Here is a 16,115-nt window from a genome sequence, read left to right on the forward strand (position 1 = left end):
GGAAGGCTTAGCTCCGTTTTGAGATGTCTTGTTAAATTGGCGTCTTGGCGGGAGTGCCAGGCTGCCTTGCAGGGCAGTGTCAGAGGTTCACAAACGTGGGCTTGGCCGAGGCCGTGCGCATGTTGTTAAGACGCCACCCGTGTTGTTTTCTTTATCATTCGCGATGATTAAAACAGGTGTGGATGATTGCTCAAGCGCAAAGACCTTAGTCCACAAAACAGTGTTTTACATATTGGACCCCAATAGATAACAACAACAACAGAAAGGATCTCAGCCAACATATTACTGGTTCACTTGAGCGTCATCGTTTCATAGCTTTATGGAGCCATCAAACTTCCATTCTTTGAAATTCAGAGCTTTTCTGGTCTGGTGTGGCAAAACACTTTACTTACCGATACCGATACCGCCGAGACCATGAAAGAAAGAACTCAGGCCGCCGTGTGCATCCGTAAAAGATCCGATCAGCTCGGAAATCCTTCTGCCCCCTTTTAAATTGGGGCTCGGAAATGGCAGCCTGTTCACCCCTGTCAGTCAGCCGGGTCACGACCTGCCTCGTCAGTTTCCCTCTTGCCAGCCAACAGCTCTGTGCTCCCCCTCGCTTAACTCGTCAGAATTATTGGCTTAGTACAGTTTTTATTTCCGGGGTCTTCAGCGATGGAGGAGTGAAGACAACTGGCAGGCACAACCACCAGGAGGGCAGGGGAAGGTAAAATGCTCTAAATTGGCCACTAATGTTTTGGTGCACTAAGTTACAGTGGAAATACAAAGTACCTATTGGCTCCCACGATGAGTAGAATTATTTTTCTGAAATTATAAGTACTCTTTCTTGTAATGAAATTGTTTCACTCTGCAAGGCACCTGAGGAGACCGAATTGAGACGGGTCACTGTGCCCTGTTTAACCATGTGCCTGTGCTGCTGCACAACACCCTCAGCAGATTTACAATGTTTTAGACTTTCTTCTTAAACAGGTTACGCTTAGTATTTCAGAATTCTAATCGCATTCCTCAGATGTAACGGAATTGTTCCTCAATAACAGTAGAGAAAGGTCTGTACTTGAGTTCCAGAGGCTCGGCTGGCCAGAGAGTGTCTCTGTTCCCTATAGTTTTAACTGGACTGAGTGTCCACAGCACCCCCCAGGAATGCATGCTAATCCATTGCAGACTTAACCCCAGTGACACTGGTACGGCCACAATGGAGCAACGTGAGCACAGTACCGGGCTCGAGGTTCCTAGAGCACCATCTGCAGCAGAGACTCGCATGAGCCCAGAGCCCCACGCACTCCTCTAGGACCTTCAGGACTGGACTGGTCTGGACTGCTACTGCCCCGGGGAACTATGTCATCTGCAAACAGATTGTGTGGACACTCGAGAATGGCAAGTTAACTCCCCCCACGTTATCTGTTCTGTGCAAACGCAATGCAGGTTACCAACATAAATGGTTAATCCATCTGGAAAACACTCAACAAATGTCTGGAAACAACAACAGCAATGCAGCTCTGACAGAAAAGGATTCATTCCTGAGAATTACTTGGGTTAGCAAAGGGAAAAGCAAAGAAGTCTGATATGCACCATCTGAGTTTGGATGAGCAAACTTCCATGATGCTCTGTTTCCTAAACAAATCCCGTTTGCTGAAGGTCGACTTTAGTTGGAACTGTACTGGTGCCAAGCGAATCGCTTTGAAAACCTGCCATCAGGTGCTCTCATCATCTCTCTGTGGTTACAGAGCTCAGCAGCGAATCAGAGAACAGAAACCATCCTACCGATGGCCCAGATGCTGGCAAAAGCAGCAGTGTCCACCTTGATTCTGGATTTCCTGACAGGCCAGCCTGTGCTGTATTATTAATTCAGGAGCAAAGTCCTTCACACCTGTTCGATCAACGAAGAGCTGACAACGCGATACAGCAGCCAGGCAACACGGAGCGGAGGGGGGGTGGGGTGGGCGTGAGGTTACAGGGTGGAGATGGACAAATTGTGGCTTTGAAAAACATCTGCCAAGCACAGGGCAGTGGAGGTTGAGCACATTCGTCTAATCCCCTAGTGCCTGACCTTTGACCGCCGTGGCTAAATCTCTGCAAGAATTTCTGGGTGGGAGTTTTAGACCTCAAGTGGAAAACTGAGGGCTGTACTATGAAAGCCATCAGGCACTGCAGTATCCTTCTCTTTCAGATCCTTGGTCGGTGAAAAGGCTACAGCACGAATCTTTACGAAACACGAGGTTATATGAAAGTGTGCCAAGACTCCCGGGTGAGATTTTGTGATGCCATCCCTGCTGTGGCTTGTTTCTGTTCAGGTAGTTTAACAGACACGCTTGCGCCCTGTAATATCACAGTGACTTGGTTTGGCAATGTTTGAACCGCCAGCTGCTGTTGTGAGTTAGCCATGGCATTACCTTCTACTGAAGCAGGGTCACTGACAACAGGACTTGACACCTCACCTGCAGGCACAGCACAGGGCAGCACTGGCTTTTTAAGGGATCTGGTTTGGTGGGAGAGCTGGACTTTGCACTGGGAGCCTCCTGTGAATAAGACCTTCTCCACTACCAGGTGGTGGCTAAACTATGCTCAAACCACAGCCATCAAAGCACCATGGGAAACTCAGAATACTCCATTATTTACTTGTTTGTCAGCTGGGGACAGATTCACTTTTCACGTGGCAGGGCTCTTTACTGAACTTGTCCATTTCCAATTCATGGCTACGGTAATCTCACACTGCACTATGAAAACGGATTCGAACACTGTCTTCTTTATTAATACTTTTCTTTTACTTGTATTTCAGGGACTTTCTAAGTACAGTACGTGATGTTCTGGCCAGGATGCGTCACTGTCGCTGTGCATTTCCATATTCTCTTCTCTCAGTCTAGGTGCATTGGGCACGCATCAGTTTTGCAACAGAGCAGAAGGTGGTTTAATTATTTACAAGCAATCGCTGGGGGTTACCAGGGCTCTCACTGTGCAGAGCCATAAAATAACAAGTAGACTTTTGTCTCCTTGTTGATAACATCAGCAGGCAATTGGCAGGAGCACAGGGAGCTTTCTTGGTGGTGGTGGGGTTATCAGAAAAGGAGCTTGCACCAGAGGGGGCTCTGATGGGCCAGAGGCTGTGCAGTAGATGCCTTTTGAAAACTGAGGTCTGCCATCTGCCTGTGTGTGGTGAGAATTCTAGGTATCCAAATCTTTGGATTAGAATAATACAGTCCCATGCATTTGTATCCATCTACACATTTTATGTTTATATTCCACTTTAATTCCCATAATGATTTTCAAGTACAAAGGGTCAGAATCGATTGGGATTCAGTCATTGCACCAAATGTTTGCTTGACATCATGGGGTTCTTAAGATCCACAGGTGAGTCAGGGGCACCTCTTCCCTATTGCTTACCTGTGCATTAGTATGGAATGGGATTGGCAGATTCAGAGGGATGAGGAACATCCGTCAAACTGATACCCCAATAGCACTTCATACTGGGGTAACGTGGGGAAGCTGCTGATTGACATGGGCCCCACCAAGGACTGCCAGTCACATGGTCACATTGTAATTAATGGAAGAGAGACTCCCAACACCTGTGTTTACCCTCTTCCTCAACCTCCACACACACAGGAATGTTATAAAGCATAATCCGTATTGCAACGGAGGTAACCAGTTAAATGAACCCATCAGCACTGGGTCACATTCACACTAAGGGGTGCCGGAAAGTCTATAAAGGGTCTCCCAGACAAGATCCTAGCTCTTCCTTGTGTTGCACGAGCAGATGCCACTGACTTCATGCGAGCATATCCATTCCAATATCCAATATCATCCTCACAGTGGCAGATTCTGCCCCTCACAGTTTCAGAGATCTGATCACCTTTGCCTTCAAGGTTCTACATGTCCAAGACCTCGGATATTTGGGAGGTATAATCATCTGTGGAATGTTTTTGACACGGAGCCTCAAATAAGCTCCAGCTTGGAGGACCAGGCTGTATTACATTTTCTTGTGTTATGGTATTTCTTACTTCTGATAAATATTAAATGCATCTTGCACAATTTTCTTGAGTTTCCTCTCTGTCCACGTGGAATACTTTGTGATCATTACGTCTCTAACAAAAACAGAAAATCTCAGAGCTTGTTGCCCTCAATGGGCACAAGTGTGTTGTGCCACCTGGCCCATTTGCCCTTTGTATAAAGCACCTTCTTCTTCATGTCCTCTGTCTCTTTCAGGAGTTACAATATATAAAAGACAAAGAAAAAGATATGTTTATGGCTAATACTCTAATTTTCAGAAATTAACACACACATCTTTTTTTTCTTAAAAGAAGTAGTAAAGAAAAAAAGCAAGACGGAGGTGTCTGTGAGATGGGAGGGAGAGGAGAGGGCCCATTAAAAATCCATTTAATCCATGTCATGTGGCCCGTATTCCAGAAATATATTCCGGGAAGTGTGATTCGTGGAACTCAGGGTCTGCTAAGAGGACACAAGAGATTCCTAGAAGTTTCAGCTTCAGAGCTTTCTGATTTGATGGTCCTATGGCCCTCTGCCTGCGCAGGCCAAGTAGCTTAGTTCACCCCTCTGATGGAAAAATATTTCAGAATGGAGGCCAGGGTATAAGTTTAAAGCTGTCACGAGAAGTTAATTTATTTGGTCTGTTTCTTTGTTTCTCTCAAAAATAAATCTAGAACTACTCATTATTTCCCCAGTATACGATGGAATGTCTGACAGTGATCTGACACAATTTGACCCTCTAGGTTTGTCTTTAATCTCTTGAACTAGGCTTCCGACGTCACATGGCACAGGCAAGAAAGCAGAAAAGAGAGCACCTGGTCTGTCTGTGGTACTGTCTGTGCTGGCTGGCTGAACGATAACAGATAGAACTGTAAATGAGAAGAGAGAATTTGACACACATCATTTGCTTGGTTGCTGGTAAAATATTGCTCATCAAGACTTTAAAGACTATTTAATTTCCACTTTTAACCATTTTCTGATTAATTGGTGAGCCTGTAGTGGCCCTTGAAGTTAACATTCGCAGTGCCTTCAGGATTTTGAGTCGACACCAATCCCAACTTCATCAGTGCAGTTAGTCCGGCGAGAGAGAGATGAAATATGCAGTGTATTTGGCGAAGCTTGACAGGCTGGGGGAATTGAACTAGGAACCGAACCAGACCTCCTCTCTGCATTGCGAAGAGTGAGCCAGGAAGCTGCTGCAGGGGTGCTGGGAGTGGGGCGGCAGAGTGCGAGACGAGCAGAAGTGTGCAAGATTAGGATCCGCCCTTCCTCCCGAATTTCTGTTATAGCTCTGTTATAATTCCATTTGACCTTCTCAGTTCAAGACAAAACAAATTCCAAGGATCTTTTATCATGTTTTGAGAGTATGAAGTGCTACGCTCTTTCACCTCTTGGTGCAGTCTTGGCACTTCCCAGCAGGGGGCGCTTGGCTGTTCTTGATCAGTGGCCAACGGGAGCAGGTAACGTCAACACCTAGAAGTGTAATCTTGAGTTTATCCTCAGAGAAATGTCAGGTAAACCTGAAATGGTCAAATGCTAATGCCAGACAAACAAAAACAAGTCTGACCCTGCTTTTCAACTACTTTAGGAGAGTGTAGTCAATTACTCAGACAAAATCAAAATCATGTAACCAGATTATGTCCTTATTCAATTATTCTTTTACTCTCTCCATCCAGATTCAGCCTGTTCATTTTCCCGTTGAAGTTGAATTTCAGTGATTCAACTTCACTAGTAAATTCAAAAGGCCATTTCAATTTCATCTGTACATCTGACTCTTTTTTATGAATCTGATTATTTGAAACTATTATGTAACAAAGACAGCGCTGAAGGCTGTAGACAATACATGAAGTTTCAAATGACTTAAAAAGAGTGCAAAGCCTCTTTTTTCTTTGTTGTCAACAACAGATTCTGTGTTTAAATAAAAATACAAAATAAAGTTTTTTTAAAAAGCTAGGCTGGGATGACACAAGTAAGGAGATTGATTTGAAACTCTCTCAACTACATGACTTCTGCTAATCGTTTGCTACAGCACTTGGAACAGGCATCTGATTTCGGGGTTTTCCAAATGACAGAGCCGCTCTTGAAACAAGTCTGCTTCAAAAGAGTCCCCCTGCTTTGCTGGTGTGGCATCTTGCGATAACCAGCCTCCCGCCCTCTCGGGATTAGCACTGCTGCCGATGCCGTTGCAGAGCAGGCGTCACAGATTAACACCTCCTTGGCTGGTCTGGGGTACGTTACGGGCTCTCCCGTGGCACTCGCCCTCCGAAACACTTCACAACGGACTGGCAGGGCCCTTCAATGGCCTTTTGTTCCCTTCAGTCCAGAACAAAGGGAACTAAAAGCCCAGGAGGCTGTTTCAGGCATGGACACGGAGCCACAACTTGAAACAAAAAAGTCTAGGAAATGCAAAGCTCTTTACATCAAGAGCTGTGGCCTTGCAGCCAGGTGGCTAAGCCCTAAACTCCAGATTCAAACTACCAAGTTGGAAGGACAGGCCTATTAGCCTCCTCCTGTTGGTAACCCTACCTACTGTGGTACAATAAAAAGTGATATCCCCACCCCCTCCACCCTTTAGATCTTACTGAGTTACAAGGACCCTTGAGGTTCAGGACTTGGGATGCCCCTCCCTGTATGTACCCCATATCCTAATGAAATCTTCCAATTCAGACCGAGCTCTTAAATGCATCATTCCACCCTTGGGGCTAATCAGTTTTCTAGTACGAGCCGTTGGATTAAATTACCAATTCTACCCACAGTTGCAGAATTTCAAGAGAAATTGACTCCCTTGGGATATTTTAAACCGGAAATTGTTTCAGGGCTAGACAACAACAGTGGTCTAATTAAGCAAATGACTGTTTTAGCCAAGTGACTTGAGAGCGGAGCTGAAATGAGAACCTGGAGAGGGTTTAGGGACGGCAGGACTGGGGCTGCAATGACGTGACCCAACGGGATGGCCAGTCAGCTGGATGTAATGACTGGGGACAGGCAGCCAGTCTCACAGTACCTGACTGAAGCACATTGGCTCTGCGCTCAGAACGGGGGCACGGGGGTGGATCTTCATAATCCCGTTCTCATGACCTGCATACGACGACACCGTCCTCCACAGAACAGCCCTCCCTCCTCCTCCTCTTGAACCAGTTGACAGAAAGGCAGCTGTGATCCATTTCTCTCCTCCATTTTAACGCTCAATCATGTCACATCACTATGCGGTCCACTTGAAACCTCCATCGTCCAAGTATTCCTCAGCTAGCTAGGAATGCGCTAGCTTATACACAAACAGTACACACACAGAAACTAAACCTGCTCTATGAGACCCTATGTTGCTATTGGACAGTATGAAAGGGGAACTAGGCGGGAAGTAACAACTCAACAGCTGCAGCCTGTAGAAGTTTGAGGGAGCAATCAGTCCTGGACTAACCACCCCTATCTGCTGCTGCAAACTCAGCAGCGACAACCCCATGTTTAATCAGTCCTGAATTGGGCATCCGTCTCCACTGAAGGCTGTAGGTCCCCACATCACTGCAGCCCAGCACAGCCCAGGCATGCAGGCTTAAAGCAGCTGCCCCCCTCAGCTGCGCCAGCGTAATTTCAACAGCTGTGTCGGAGAAACGTGGCGGGTGTGCCCGGGGAGTAGAATTTAAAACGATCACCAAACTCCCAACTGCTTGAGTTCCAACCACTCCGGGACAGAAGCTCTCCAACGGGCCACAAGCTTTTCAATCAGACCGATCAGGCCAGGTAAAGGCAGCCACAGCCGCCAGAGAGCTCAACTCCTGCTGCCGTTACAGGTAGCAGCTGCTGAAGACCAAGAACAGTCATTTGGCAACGACTTCCAACTGTTAGCTCAATTAAGTGAGGAATATCTGAAGTAGAAATTCAGACAGTACCCATTATTAGTTCAGAACAGAAACTCTGCCCCTAATGTGGAGGCAGTCAAAAACAATTCAGAATTCTCATTTACGTTAAAACTGAAAGGATACCCGTTTTTACAGCCGGGCATTTACTAATTCGGTCAAGGAAAATGTGGGACAGTTCTTTAGAATACAAGCTCTTTACTTCTTACATCAATACTCCCTTCTGTGCATCTCAATACCAGAGTTACACCACCAAATCTTCCTTCAGGGAAAATGTGAATGCGCCATAACTGTCACTCCCAGCCTACAGATGTTTTCGTAACAATTGTTAATGGAGAAATGGAAGAAACATGGCTTCAAATGTAGATCATTCTTTCTAGGCAGCACAGATATGATCACTGAAGAGAAAAAAAGGCTCCTGAACCGGACGGGTGGGATACAAGAGAGAAAAAGGCATCCCAGTAAATGGAAGAGCTATGCTGCACATTGGTGGTGGTGGAGGGGAGTCCCCATTACCTGTTGAGCACTTTGAGTGATGTGTCCAGAAAAGTGCTATTTAAGTGTGAGCAACATTATTATTCTTCTAAATTGATGAAAGTGTTCCATCTGCAAATTAAGATGGGGTTAATAATTTCTTAGCCATGGGTCCAAACATTTTTACATGTTTGTACATGAGTACAATAGTTCAATAGATAAAAGCCCAGAGAATTACAATTACCTCCGTTTGGATTGTGCGCCGTCATGGGAATTTGACACTAATCAATACAACACTATTAAGAACAACAACTTTATTAGACATTCCTTTCAATAACTAGACAAATGAAAACAAGGATCTAAAAGAAATCCAGCCATGGTCAGTTACATACACAAAGATCTGAAATGGTGTAACTGTAAAGGAAAGCAAGGTATTCTGCAACAAGCGTGTCACTCTGTACACCGCTGTCCCTTCCCAATGCCGAAAAAACCCTGATGCTCTTGGACTGGAGCAGGATGTTCCTCTGAACACCAAAAGAGATGTTTGCCAGCCATCAAAAATCTGCTAAAAGACAAACAGCGTGTATTAAGCAAAACGCACAATACTTCGGCAGTTTTAAATCCCATTATTAGCAGTTCAGAAACTGAAAACTATTGCAAAGGCACAGAGATCCTGATGTTCTCGTCTAGTTAATTTGATTCTGCCAACATTTTCATACCTTAGGAAGCAAAAGATATGGAAATGATTCTGATTCATAGCTTGACTATAACTTTTTCCCACAATAGAAATGTGAAAAACAAGATGCACAGCACACTGGATCTGGACAAAGTGAAATCGGGGAGATTGTTGCCTTAGAGCTAGAGCAGAGCTCCCAGTGCATGATGGAGCCCGCGTCAGTCTCCCAGGGACAGTGCTGTGGGGTCACTGCGTGAAGGGTCGCTGCACGGAAGGCCTCGCTGACCCCCTTTGAAAATGACCCTCAATGAACACTAACTCCTCACCTGGTCTTGATCTCACTTCAGCCGCAGGGACCGCCTCCACATTTCCCTCGACAACCCTGCAAAACACAAGTCGATTTTCAGAAAATAATAATAAGCCGTATCCTTTGGTTGCAGGGGTATAGATCTAAGGCAGGGCTCTCAAAGTCCATTTTTACAAGAATCCCACTTTATCGGTTTTTGGTTTTTAAACACCTACAATGCATGATAACTTTTCTCACTGTAAGCGTTTCAAATGAGCCAGGAATGGCCAAATGGCTCTTGTAGAGTAACAGGGTGTTGACATTTCTATTTTTAAGTTATCCCTTATCCAACTGAACAACTCAATTGCTTCAGTCAAAACAGAGTTGTTTCACGTGCTGGAAAACGGATAGTTTAAAAGGTTACCCATTAAATCTGCTAAATGGTAGCTTGCTAGCACCAGGAGCGGGCATTCTCAGACCAAGGCAAAGAGTCACACAACTAGTCTCGGTGTAGCCTAACAGGTTTATAGGGAACTGCAACCTCTCAATGTTGAGCAGCTTAAATGCTGTGGAAATTCTAGCCAATTAAATCAACAGCTCAGGGCTGAAGATCCCAGGTCACTAAAGGGCACTGTAATGGCAGTATGAGTGTTCCCAGTGGATCAAACCAATATTGCATCAGAATGACCCAGCTGGCAATTTACTTTCTGGTCATGTCCACAGCAGACCAGGAACCACACATCCCAGCAGCCTTGGTATATGACCAAGCACCATCTCACACATGGCACCATCTCACACATGGCTCAGAGGCTTTAGGTAAACACTCAAGCGAGAGCACACAGATAAGCCAACAGTTCAAGATGGAGGGATACTAACCACAAACAAAAGTGATAAAACTTAAATCTGCTTTCTGTATGTGCAAGACAGTCGACTTACAAGTATCCTTGGTTCAAGCCCAGGTGGCCCAGATAATAGATCATTCCTGGAGGGTCAACACTAAAAAGACAAAAAAAACCATGATCAATTAATCCTTAAGAGCAAGAAAACAAAACGATCTCAAATAACTTCACTGGGTCACCCCTTCAAATGCAAGGAGCATCCCAGAGGAAAGAGAAATCCCTGCCTACAGCATGCCGATCTGCACACAGCTGGGAACTTGCGCCTCTTCAACAGGCTCCTGTTACACGGTGGTGCAGCAATCCTGACAAATATCTGACCCCATGCCAGTGCCCGTCCCATCGAACAGGACTGAGGCCTGTACTGGGACCAGCTCACAAAGGAATGCTGCCGAATTCCTCAGCGATGTGGCACACCACTGGAGCCCTCACATACCCGGGAAGCCCGTCATCGCCCAGCCCACCTGCAGGGCTCGTGTGTGCATGTGTTAAGAGCTTGTCTCTGCAGAAATACCAGGCCTCTCAGGCACGGGGGCAGCACGGAGGCCAACGATGCCAGATGCAGAGTTCCTCTCGCACTGTGTAATTAACAGCCCAGCCAGGGGAACGGCCGACTGCAGACCACACTGTGCTGCCCGAATCATACCTCTCGGTGTGGGTGTAGACATCTGGTTGCTGACGACCTGCTTCAAACCGTTTTAATCATTTACCAGTTTGTGTCTGAATGGTTGCCTGCCTAGAGTGGGACCTCTGGGAATAATACACCATCCAGGGACGTCCTTGAAGTCACACTTCATAGAAGCCATGTGAAACAAAGAGCTTTAGGGTGTCCTACTGCATGAGCCTTTATAACCCAGTTATAAACTTACAGCTTTTAATACTTGAAGAGTTTACGGCTTCAGTACAGTTGTAGACTAAATCACATGCTCATGTCAAACTCTTCGTTCCCTTACTTTTCACCAATGCAGGGTCGCAGGAGCCTACCCCAGTAGGCAATGGGCACAAGGCACAGTACCTAACTGCCTCCCATCTATTGTTTTTACATTAAACCAAATGTATAGTGCAAAATTCAATGCAACACAAAATTCCCATTGTAATCATCCAAAAGTTACTTTCAGATGTCTACTGAATCAATTACCTTTTAATAGATGAATTACAGGACTACAGAAAATCTGTTTAAGGAGTCCCTGCATAAATTGGGGTTGGGTTAGGGATTACAAGGTCACAACATATATAGGAGAGTTTCTCCCTGTAAAAACAATGCAAACATGGGGGGTTGGGGACTATAAAGAGCATAAATTGAGCCCCACGTGACTTATAACGTGGAGTGGCTTTCCCCACAAGAGTAGGGAAGGGGACCATGAGTTGGACTTAGTGGGTATTACCCAAAGCTGCACAAATACATGTACCCCTGTCATTTTACACCATTTTTATTCAAATCTGTCACCGACCCTTATCTCGACTTACTAACCCCAAGAGACATTTTAAACTTATCTCAACCAGACACAAGCTTATATAATCTTACCTTGAGAAGGGTGCGAGTTGTGCCCGACTGATAAGGCCACAGCACTTCCTCTTGTACTCGGCACCCACACTACGCTTCAAAACCATTCCTGCCCTGACGCCAAGATAAAACGGGCTCTAAGCCGATGCTTACATTCACCACCAGCCATGCAAAACTTGAGATGGATGGCGTTTTCTGAACCAAAGCCACCAAATCAAAACTCAAGTGTGGGGGGATTTAATATCTCAATGACACTAGTACCGGGAAATGTATCCAGGAAACTTATAAAGGGGATCCCCTCTAATTATAGAACACCAGTCAAGAATTGCAGTTCCATACCCTGTTAGGGTTCCTGTGCACCCAAACCTTGATACCCACCTGTCATGCTGTGCTGTCCACCCGTTTTTAACCCTGAAGATTCTTCCCAGCTCTGGCATGCATGTTCTGAAGACACAAAATGGTAAATCGATTTCCACTCGATCAGTTTAAACGCTGGCTTTATCACATTTGTACACAGGCTAAAAAAAAAGCTTGAGTTGTTGGCTGGGCCCAGTGAAATGCTTGTCTCTGCAGAAATACCAGGCCACAGGCACAGGAGCGGCACAGAGGCCAACGATGCCAGATGCAGAGTTCCTCTCGCACTGCGTAATGAACAGCCCGGCTAGGGGAAACAGCCGAGTGCAGATACCATACAGTGCAGCATGATCAAATACTTTACCAAAGTGACAAAGTCCTTACAAACCCACCTACAGCTCTGCAAAGCTGTTTTCCAGCCAAAGGTCTGCAATGTCATGTTAGATCATAGCAATAAAAGGTGTATCAATTTCAAATGTCGGGACCCAAGGGTAATGATAAAAACTCTACTCACCTCTCAAATCTAACGTAGTCCTCAGCACCACCTAGTGGTCACAGTGGGGAGGTGCACCTAGATTAAGAAGAATGAAATGAAGACTCCCAAACTTGATGCTAACAAATCCTTACCTCACACAAGATCCACATTCCTCACTTAACAGGTGTGAAGATAAGTGTTCTGCAGTTTTATCCCACAGGTCTAACCAAACTAGACCCATGGGTAAAGCGATAACCGCAGGTATGATCTTCGAGGCATTTCCAACGACCAGGCCCTATGGCCAAGAGCCTGTCGGGATAGGCCTCGGTGGCTGTTTGCAAATGCTAGAGAGCCAGGAGCCGACATGAATGTGGGAGAGGCGAGTGTGCGATTAGGGGGACTGGGAACATAACATTTCTGGTTAGTAAATGGCGCTATCAACACTATATCACACCTAGGAGGCTCCGGACAGCAGCTCACGAGGTTTAGAAATTCAAAGTGGTAAGGGTCTGGGTGTGGATGAAGACCTTACCTTCGGGAACAGTCCATCAGGCCATGGCTGTACAGTGCTCAAAGTGGAGAATCCTGAAGAGTGGAGGCAGAGAAGCAACAAGTGGTATAAACTTCCTACATGCAGGAAAGCTAACAATCAAGAGGAAGACCATCTATGCATTTTGGGAAATAAGCTTTTTTGGCACAAAATGCAAGTTTTTTCGCTACACTTTACATCATCAGCCACCGCAGCAATAATTGCTTGCAGCAACACCCCAATTCCCCTGCCACATACGTCAAGCACAAGCTGCAGGGAACAGTACCATCCAAACTGCATAAGGCAGCACAAGTGAAAGAAAATCTTGTCATCAGACTGAACTAGCACAAAGGTGGAATACACATCCTATGTTATGATTCACGAGCCACATATGCATTTCCAGAAAATCAACATCACGAGTTTCCCTTGTTGCAGGAAATGCCTGGTCACGCCCTCTAGTCTGATTTGTTCAGAAAGGCTTCAGTGTCACTCACTCTGTTCTCAGAGCAGTTGAACATAATGCCATTCATCATTACACAACATGTGCCTGCGCCCTCCATGAGGGTAAACACACTAATACGCTACTGTAACGGAAGCTTTGCGGATAATCTGAAGAAAGTTGCCAAACCTGGAGCTGCAGAGTGCCAAGACTTCCTCTCTTCCGCTCATCTTTGCCCTGGAAGAGAAACAGCATTGGAAGGTCATTCAGTACTGTGGTGGACATGGCTTACAAGAGAACAGGGGGACCCGGAGACATGTGCCCTGATATCCCCTTCTGACAGGCCACACTGTTTTACAGGGGGGGTCAGCTCCGACAGGGGGAACTGCACGACTCCCACACCTCGCACTGCAAGAGGACTGCCCAACAAGGGCAACAGGAATGCCCCTTCTGCCACAAGGAACCCTGAATGACTGACCCCTGGCAGCTCTCTGCCCCCTTCTGTGGCAGTCAGAGCTGGTTGCATGACCTCAGCCTGAGAAAAAGCATGATTTTAATCCCCCAGACAGCCAGTAACCCGTGGAACTTAACGTAGAGTTAACAGAAAAATAACACCCCAAGGGGGAAGTCAGATGTCCGTCCTCATCAGTAACACTGGAGCTGGGTGGGAGCAACAGTGGGTTGCAGGAGGAAGGTTTGATCTCTGCACCACAGCTGCCCATGCCCACTGTGTCTAGACACGGACTAGTGTGGTGCCAGGGCCCAGCAAGACGCCAGGTGAAGCGGCGTGTATTACCTGTCACTGAACAGCTCGCTCCCACACAAAGCCCCCAGGCAGCCTGCTGCAGGAGACACTCCCAGCAGGCCTCGCAGGAAGGCATTCTGCTCTTCAGCTGGACAGCAGGCAAACTGAAAAGGTGCAAGAGCACATAACGTCACACAATCACATAAATGAGCTTTAGGGCACAGTACAGACTAGACAGTTATTCTAAAGGCAGCACATGCCTTTTATTTAAAAAGAGGGCATATACCTACTGGTGCAAAAACTTCAGACAACTGGAATACGCTTACACGTGTTCACTTGTCAGGCTCTAGGCCTACTGTAGCGATTCTGATGCGCTGCTTTCGAAAAAGGGGGATATGCACCGTGCTTTCGAGAATTTAAAAAACTGTTTCAGAAGCGGTTGAAGGATATGAATCATCCACATTACTTTGACGCTCAGCCAAGGAAATGGATCTAGATGTTCCTGTTGAAACCAAGCCTCACCAGAGATCCAGTCCAGACGACCCTGGGTCCTACAACACCCGTCATGACGGACTTATTTCACATCGTCTGTTGAAAACTGCATTTCAATCCACTCCAACCGACCACACACGAGTAATACAAGTGTAGCAGGCCTCATTGTCATCGCTATAACCTCAGCGTAAAGCGATGGAAGCTAAACCCGCCGTTTGGTCTGGCCATGTCGAAAACTGGGTATTTACCACTGGAGGCAGGTAGTTCCCAAATAGCACTTCGACAAGGCGGTACCGCAACACAGAAAACGGTAGAGTTAAAAAGCAATTAAAATATTCATCCGACGCGTGGTACTGTAGCTGTGCATTTCTCCTACACGCCTCGAATCGATACAATCTTCTCCAATTCAGCCCGGAAGGCCCAAACGTAAATGCTGCCCGCACACGTGGCCTCAGCGCCGCTTTAACATAGCAGCCAAGCAAAATAATAACACGAATATTAAGGTAAAGGCCAACAGACTCACACAATGGAGTGCGAAACATTTTCTTTTCTTTGCATTATGCTGCAAAGACCCAACCTTCAATTAACCTACCTTATTCGCCTTGAGGACGCATCGCTCAAAGCGCCACATCTCCTCCACAGCCTGCCCAGAAGGACTAAGAGACGGGGAGCTACGACACACGCGCATTTGAAGGTCGAGAAGAGTCACGACCACTTTACGGCACACGGCCGTCCAATCACCGATCACCATGCCCTTTAAGGAGAGGGGGAATGCTGGGAGCTGACAGCGGGATGGTACAACAGCGACCCCGTGCGGAGCAATGGGGGAACGGAGTACTGTACCATCAAATGAGATGAATACTCCCGCACCCTGACAAATGCAAAACTCACATTTCTATTTTGAAATAAAAAAACAAAATCCGGACATCTCGGTCGAAGAGTGTTATCAGATCACTACTAAAACAAAACAAGAGGCATTTATTTTACACAAACGATGGTGAGGGATTAGAAACCAGTGGTTCTCAATAGTTCCAATTAGTTGATCCTGCTAATTGATGTTTTTTTTTGTCTGCTTGCTTGTTTTTTTTTTTACACTCAGTCCTTTTTTTCTAAAATGCAACACTGAAAGCACTCCGAGCTTTAGTCTCTCTTCAACGTGCTTGCAACATTATTATCCCGGTAGTACTATCCCTGTAAATAACAAACGTATTGTAGCGCCAACGTGACCCCGAGAGCGCTACAGTATTTTCGGAAACATTCCCTCAATAAACCGTTTTTTGTTTGCTCCTGCAGAGGTCCAATTAGTTTAAAAATGCCCCAGATAGACAACTCTAATGACTGTAATTACTTCAGTAGTCGGCGGTTAAATGCTTGTCCGGAGCACAACCAAGCCGGTGGGTGGAACAAACAGCA

At 46.1% G+C, this 16,115-nt stretch overlaps 3 non-coding genes across 3 annotated transcripts; all 3 read right to left on the bottom strand.

Annotated features, from left to right (window-relative positions):
• Nucleotides 1–10,658: 10,658 nt before the first annotated feature.
• On the bottom strand, nt 10,659–10,797 carry LOC138225192 (small nucleolar RNA SNORA8). The gene has a single exon (XR_011183776.1). It is a non-coding gene; the product is annotated as a small nucleolar RNA SNORA8 (small nucleolar RNA).
• Nucleotides 10,798–12,227: 1,430 nt separating this feature from the next.
• Nucleotides 12,228–12,367, bottom strand: LOC138225191 (small nucleolar RNA SNORA8). The gene has a single exon (XR_011183775.1). It is a non-coding gene; the product is annotated as a small nucleolar RNA SNORA8 (small nucleolar RNA).
• A 324-nt stretch (nt 12,368–12,691) lies between these two features.
• On the bottom strand, nt 12,692–12,826 carry LOC138225196 (small nucleolar RNA SNORA18). Its single transcript, XR_011183780.1, has one exon. It is a non-coding gene; the product is annotated as a small nucleolar RNA SNORA18 (small nucleolar RNA).
• Between the last annotated feature and the right edge of the window lie 3,289 nt (nt 12,827–16,115).

The sequence above is a fragment of the Lepisosteus oculatus genome, chromosome 26 (assembly GCF_040954835.1).
Source record: "Lepisosteus oculatus isolate fLepOcu1 chromosome 26, fLepOcu1.hap2, whole genome shotgun sequence".
NCBI classification, from domain to species: domain Eukaryota; kingdom Metazoa; phylum Chordata; class Actinopteri; order Semionotiformes; family Lepisosteidae; genus Lepisosteus; species Lepisosteus oculatus.